Here is an 8,379-nt window from a genome sequence, read left to right as displayed (position 1 = left end):
TGGAAAAAGTAATAAAACACCACTATAAGATTTACTATGTACTCATATATCTTCTGGCTTATATTTTAAAATTAGGAATGCATGGATAAATTATCCACACTACTTACTATTACTACAGATTACTCAAGCACTGCCTATTTAAAATCAATGTTTACATAGAAGAAAGGGGCACCATGATAAAATATTTTACATTTGGGCACTTCCATTAGCCACATAGAGTATTGGAGGCCTTTTACTGTCTGCCTAACTAAAAGCTAATATTTTAACACCACAATTTAACCATCAAATATATTCACAATAGGAAGTCTCAAAACTTATCACTATAACTGAAATTTATCTGCATAAAGTTAGCAATATTGACAATACTCAAGGGAAAGCTTACAGAGGTATGATATCCTACTTTATTAATGAATTATAGTTTCTAAAAATGCTAAGTGATAATTTATGAAAAGTAAATCACTTAGAATTTGTTAATGACAGACAAGCAATTCTAAATGCAAGAATTTAAAGTTTGTTGTTATTTTTGTAGATATATACAATGAGAAAATCTGAGTTCAGAACTGTAGGTGGGGCATTATATTTGCATAAATTTCTAATGGGAACCTGTTTAAAGGGTTTATAGCTTTTGTGATTAAATATCTCATATAGTAGAAACTTTACAGTGGTTACCTTCAGCATTTAAATAGTCTGTCTGATTTGTTGATAAGGTACTATGGGGAAAGGCTTATGATCAGCTGCTAAATAAAGCTTTCAGATTTTTCAATTTCTATATGGATTTCCCCTATAATAGATTATGTGAATTTATTTGGTTAGTATTATCTTCTTATGGCACTCCTGAGAGTATCAGTGGTCTATACAATAAACTAATAATAAATTTTAGTAAGATAAATTAACAGAAAATACTATATAACACATTAAACATTCAACAGCTAGATGAGACTCATCCAGTCAATAAGAACTCCTAGATTACTAATGCAATATAAAACATAATCAGTTACGTTTTACTCATTTTCTGCGTTAAATAAGAATCTTTTAAGAATCTTGGTTAGAGAAATAGGAGCAAATCTTTTGTCACCAGATTATCTTACCTAAACCAGTTACGCTCAGAGCATGTGATATATGGAACTTCTAAGATTTTATTATAGCATTTTAGTTCATAATGTTACACTGATGATGTAAGCAGAAAATGAAATGCTTTATCCCCTGTGTGCCGGCATAGCCAGTTTCATTAGATCATATGAAATGAGAGGGAGAGGAGTTTGTTCTCTAGATGAAAATTGGAGCTTATTTATCATCAAGGTGTACAGTGAAATTGTGGCAGCAAAAATAGCAAATCTAGTACCTTTTAGTTGGAGAAAGGAGATCAAACGATATTTTAGAATTGATAATTATATGGAATTAATAACTTGATGACTTGTTCAAATTTTAAAATGAAGGATGCAGCTGCTAACAAAACAAGCATTATTTGGCTTTTCTGCAATGTGTGAAAGGGAAAACATGTATGTAAGAATAAAATAAATTTTGCTTCAATGTTTTTGATGAGAAGTAGTATCAGTGAAAAATAATTTTGGAGTGGGGAGAAGTACTACTCAAAGCTGCTGTACACATATTTTTATACAATTTTCTAAAATTAAAGTGATGGCAAAATTAGTATTAACCAAAGTGATTAGTAATATATGTTGTAATGTGATGATTCATCTATTTCAAAACAAAAGATATTGGTGCTGTGTAGACACTACAAACATAAATTTTAGATAACAAATGTAACAACTAATAATTACTAACTATATATGACTGATAATAGGTACTGCATTTATTATGGTGAGAATGACCTGTTCACTGACTACATAAAATCTATAAATGACTGCATGACATTCAATCATTTTTCTACTTCTATTTGCCTAAAAACTGTTTAATGCAATGACAAACCAAACAACTTGACTTTCAGTCTCAAGAGCATCTTATATATTATCTCAATTTATAGACATATTTTGCATGTAAGAAAATTGATTATGGTAGATCTTGAGACTAGGTACTGGTCACTTTAAAAAGATAGCTTCATGAGGAAAGAAAACTCTGAGTGTTGGTTTGTAGAAAAGAGAACAATTTCAATAATTAAGAAATAAAAATTAAGTACTTGATGATTACTGTGGGTAGAAAATTACTTATAATTTTATGACTTGAATAATTGGCTGAATGAGAATTCCCTTCACCAAAAAAGACAACACAGTAAGAAAGTAGATCTGATTTGAGAAAAAATAGGAAAAATGATTTCAAAATACAAACATTAGAAATGATTTATACATTCATTTTATTTACTCAGAAAATATTAACTTTTTGATTACTAAGATTCACACACATTTCTGAGATCTGGTAATATGGCAGGGAGATGATACAGATAGCACTTTTGTCCACCCAAATCTCATCTTGAATTGTAATTTCTTGTTGTTTAGGGAAGACCTGGTGGGAAGTGACTGGATTGTGGGGGTAGTCCTTTCCATGCTGTTCTCATGATAATGAGTGAGTTCTCACAAGATCTGACAGTTTTTTGTTTTATAAATGGTAGATGTTTTCTGCGCTGACACATGTTCTCCTGACTGCTGCCATGTAAGGTGTGCCCTTTTTGCCTCTCCTTCACCTTTCATTATGATTGTAAGTTTCCTGAGTCCTCCTCAGCAATGCAGAACTGTGAGTCCATTAAACCTGTTTTCTTTATAAATTACCCAGTCTCGGGTATTTCTTCATAATCCTGTGAGAATGGACTAATGCAGGAGCAAAGCATATATGGTTCCTCATCATATGAAACTTACATTTTAGTGGGAAAGAAGGTTCCTCCCAAATAAAAGTCACATATAAAATACTGTCTGATGATGTTTACCCAGGTAAAGCAAGGGCAGAGATTTTGTAAAAAATAGGAGACTGGGTACATTCAATAGTGCAAATGCATCAGACAGATCAGATATTGTCCTTGCAAATATATACAAACATTCCATAATTAGGAGGTCACTAATAACCTCAGAGGAAAAAAACAGTTAAAGATTAATGAGAAGATCTAGTGATTCCAGTCTGGGTTGCTGTAGAATTTTTTCATTAGGTGGGAAAAAAGTAAGACAAGATTACCGCTCAATGGGTTCACTTTGTGACATGCATAGAAGCCAATACTATGGCACTAGCCTTTGAGAAAAGAAAAAGCATTATTATAAGTCAACTGGCAAGAAGACAGAAGGCAATACTAAGTTCTGTTTCACCCAGGTGGGGTCTGGGGATAGGTTTTATAGACAAAGTAATAATGGGAGAGATAGGAAAATGCAATCAGGCATGATCTCATTAGGTCATGCAAAGAGGAAGAGCCAGATATGCTACAAAACAGGGCACACATCTCTTCATATTTCAATACCAATTCCCCAGTCCAGGTGCTGAGATTCCACCTGCAGTTGGCTTTTTTGTTCCAGCCCCTGCAGGGTCACAAACTGGGCATGCTTTGTTCACCTGGGCATGCTCAAGTTATGTGACCTGAAACCTGGGAGTCTACTGCACTGAAAAATAGCTCATCATTTTGCGACATTTTGCTACTAAAAAAGTTGAACTGGTGGTTCTGGTTCCAAGATGGCCAAATAGGAACAGCTCCAGTCTACAGCTCCCAGCATGAGCAACACAGAAGATGGGTGACTTCTGCATTTCCAACTGAGGTACCAGGTTCATCTCACTGGGGCTTGAGCCAAAGCAGGGCAGAGCACCGTCTCACCCGGGAAGCACAAGGGGTTGGGAATTCCCTTTCCAAGCCAAGGGAAGCCTTGACAGATGGTACCTAGAAAATTGGGACACCTCCACCTTTATATGGCACTTTTCCAATGGTCTTAGCAAATGGCACAACAGGAGATTATATCCCACGACTGGGATCCACACCTATGGAGCCTCACTCACTGCTAGCACGGCAATCTGAAATCAAACTACAAGGCAGCAGCGCGCCTCGGGGAGGGGTGTCCACCATTGCTGAGGCTTGAGTAGGTAAACAAAGTGGCCAGGAAGCTTGAACTGGGTGGAGACCACCACAGCTCAAGGAGGCCTGCCTGCTTCTGTAGACTCCACCTCTGGGAGTAGGGCATAGCTGAACAAAAGACAGCAGAATCTTCTGCAGACTTAAACATCCCTGTCTGACAGCTTTGAAGAGAGTAGTGATTCTCCCAGCATGGAGTTTGAGATCTGAGAACGAACAGATTGCCTCCTTAAGAGGGTCCCTGACCCATGAATAGCCTAACTGGGAGACCTAGGGGCCAACTGACACCTCATACAGCCAGGTGCCCCTCTGAGATGAAGCTTCCAGAGGAAGGATCGGGCAACAACATTTGGCATTCTGCAATATTTGCTGTTCTGCAGCCTCTGCTGGTGATACCCAAGCAAACGGGGTCTGGAGTAGACCTTCAGCAAACTCCAACAGACCTGCAGCTGATGGTCCTCATTGTTAGAAGGGAAATTAACAAACCGAAAAGACGTCCACACCAAAACCCCATCTGTATATCACCATCATCAAAGACCACAAAGATGGGGAGAAACTAGAGCAGAAAAGCTGAAAATTCTAAAAAGCAGAGCACCTCTTCTCCTCCAAAGGAATGTAGCTCCTTGCCAGCAATGGAACAAAGCTGGAAAGAGAATGACTTTAATGAGTTGAAAGAAGGAGGCTTCAGACAATCGGTAATAACAAACTTCTCTGAGCTAAAGGAGGATGTCTGAACCCATCGCAAAGAAGCTAAAAACCTTGAAAAAAGATAAGACGAATAGCTAACTAGAATAAACAGTGTAGAGAAGACCTTAAATGACCTGCTGGAACAGAAAACCATGGCACAAGAACTACATGACACATGCACAAGCTTCAGTAACCAATTTGATCAACTGGAAGAAAGAGTATCACAGTGATTGAAGATCAAATGAATGAAACGAAGCGAGAAGAGAAGTTTAGAGAAAAAAGAGTAAAAAGAAATGAACAAAGCCTCCAAGAAATATGGGACTATGTGAAAAGACCAGATCTACATCTGATTGGTGTACCTGAAAGTGATGGGGAGAATGGAACCAAGTTGGAAAACACTCTTCAGGATATTATCCAGGAGAAGTTCCCCCACATAGCAAGGCAGGCCAACATTCAAATTCAGGAAATACAGAGAATATCACAAAGATACTCCTGGAGAAGAGCAACTCCAAGACACAAAATTGTCAGATTCACCAAAGTTGAAATGAAGGAAAAAGCATTAAGGGCAGCCAGAGAGAAAGGTCAGGTTACTCACAAAGGGAAACCCATCAGACTAACAGTGGATCTCTCAGCAGAAACTCTACAAGCCAGAAGAGAGTGGGGGCCAATATTCAACATTATTAAAGAATTTTCAACCCAGAATATCATATCCAGCCAAATTATGCTTCATTAATGAAGGAGAAATAAAATCCTTCACAACAAGCAAATGCTGAGATATTCTGTCACCACCAGGCCTGCCTTACAAGAGCTCCTGAAGGAAGCACTAAACATGGAAAAGAACAATTGTTACCAACCACTGCAAAAACATGCCAAACTCTAAAGACCATGGATGCTAGGAAGAAACTGCATCAACTAACAGGCAAAATAACCAGCTAACATCATAAAGACAGGATCAAATTCACATGTAAAAATACTAAACTTAAATGTAAACGGGCTAAATGCTGCAATTAAAATACACAGACAGGCAAACTGGATAGAGTCAAGACCCATCAGTGTGCTATATTCAGGAGACCCATCTCACATGCAGAGACACACACAGGCTCAAAAGAAGGATGGAGGAAGATCTACCAAGCAATTGGAAAACAACAAAAAAGCAGGGGTTTCAATCCTAATCTCTGATAAAACAGAATTTAAACCAACAAAGATCAAGAGACAAAGAAGGCCATTACATAATGGTAAAGGGATCAATTCAACAACAAGAGCTAACTATCCTAAATATATATGTACCCAATACAGGAGCACCCAGATTCATAAAGCAAGTCCTTAGAGACCTACAAAAAGACTTAGACTCCCACACAATAATAATGGGAGACTTTAACACCCCACTGTCAACATTAGACAAATCAATGAGACACAGTTAATAAGATATCAGGAATTGAACTCAGCTCTGTACCAAGCAGACCTAATAGACATCTACAGAACTCTCCACCCAAAACCAACAGAATATATATTCTTCTCAGCATCACACACACTTATTCCAAAATCGACCACAAAGTTGGAAGTAAAGCACTCCTCAACAAATGTAAAAGAACAGAAATTATAACAAACTGTCTCTCAGACCACAGTGCAATCAAACTAGAACTCAGGATTAAGAAACTCACTCAAAACCACTCAACCACATGGAAACTGAACAACCTGCTCCTAAATGATTACTGGGTATATAACGAAATGAAGGCAGAAATAAAGATGTTCTTTGAAACCAATGAGAACAAAGACACAACATACCAGAATCTCTGGGGCACATTTAAAGCAGTGTGTAGAGGGAAATTTATAGCACTAAATGCCCACAAGAGAAAGCAGGAAAGATCTAAAACTGATATGCTAACATCACAATTAAAAGAACTAGAGAACCAAGAGCAAACACATTCAAAAGTTAGCAGAAGGCAAGAAACAACTAAGATCAGAGCAGAATTGAAGGAGATAGACACACAAAAAATCCTTCAAAAAATCAATGAATCCAAGAGCTGGTTTTTTTGAAAAGATCAAAAAAATTGAGAGACCACTAGCAAGACTAACAAAGAAAAAAATAGAGAAGAATCAAATATACGCAACAAAAATGGTAAAGGGGATATCACCACTGATCCCATAGAAATACAAACTACCATCAGAGAATACTATAAACACCTCTACGCAAATAAGCTAGAAAATTTAGAAGAAATGGATAATTTCCTGGACACATACACCTGCCCAAGACTAAACCGGGAAGGAGTTGAATCCCCGAATAGACCAGTAGGCTCTGAAATTGAGGCAATAATTAATAGCCTACCAATCAAAAAAAAGTCCAGGACCAGACGTACTCACAGCCAAATTCTACCAGAGGTACAAAGATGAGCTGGTACCATTACTTTTTAAACTATTCAAACAAATAGAAAAAGAGGGCATCCTCCCTAACTCATTTTATGAGGCCAGCATCTTCCTGATACCAAAGTCTGGCAGAGACACAACAAAAAAAGAGAATTTTAGACCAATATCCCTGATGAACATCGATGCAAAAATCCTCAATAAAATACTGGCAAACTGAATCCAGCAGTACATCAAAAAGTTTATCCATCACAATCAAGTTGGCTTCATCCCTAGGATGCAAGGCTGGTTCAACATATGCAAATCAATAAACTTAATCCATCATACAAACAGAACCAAAGACAAAAACCACATGATTATCTCAATAGATGCAGAAAAGACCTCCAACAAAATTCAACAGCCCTTCATGCTAAAAACTCTCAATAAACTAAGTACTGATGGGACATATTTCAAAATAATAAGAGCTATTTATGACAAACCCACAGCCAATATCATACTGAATGGGCAAAAACTGGAAGCATTCCCTTTGAAAACTGGCACAAGACAGGGATGCTCTCTCTCACCACTCCTATTCAACATAGTGTTGGAAGTTCTGGCCAGGGCAATCAGGCAGGAGAAAGAAATAAAAGGTATTCAACTAGGAAAAGAGGAAGTCAAATTGTCCCTGTTTGCAGATGACATGACTGTATATTTAGAAATATACAATGTCTCAGGCCAAAATTTCCTTAAGTGGATAAGCAAATTCAGCAAAGTCTCAGGATACAAAATCAATGTGCAAAAATCACAAGCATACCCATACACCAATAACAGACAGAGCACCAAATCATGAGTGAACTCCCATTCACAATTGCGACAAAGACACCATGGAATACTATGCAGCCATAAAAAAAGGATGAGTTCATGTCCTTTGTAGGGACATGGATGAAGCTGGAAACCAGCATCCTGAGCAAACTATGGCAAGGACAGAAAATCAAACACTGCATGATTTCACTCATACGTGGCAACTGAACAATGAGAACACTTGGACACAGGGTGGGGAACATTACACACCAAGGCCTGTTGTGGGGCGGGGGGAGGGCAGAGGGATAGCATTAGGAGATATGCGTAATGTAAATGACGAGTTAATGGGTGCAGCACACCAACATGGCACATATATTCACATGTAACATGTAACAAACCTGCATGTTGTGCACAGGTACCCTAGAACTTAAAAGTATAATAAAAAAAGAAAAAAAAAAGTTGAACCATATTGGTTCTGTGGTTACAAATCTCCCCATATATTTTATTCTTCAAATTTGAGGGAAAGGGGGTAACAACTGCTCTAGTGACTTCCT

The sequence above is a fragment of the Macaca mulatta genome, chromosome 3 (assembly GCF_049350105.2).
Source record: "Macaca mulatta isolate MMU2019108-1 chromosome 3, T2T-MMU8v2.0, whole genome shotgun sequence".
NCBI lineage: Eukaryota > Metazoa > Chordata > Mammalia > Primates > Cercopithecidae > Macaca > Macaca mulatta.
This window is presented reverse-complemented; position numbering follows the sequence as displayed.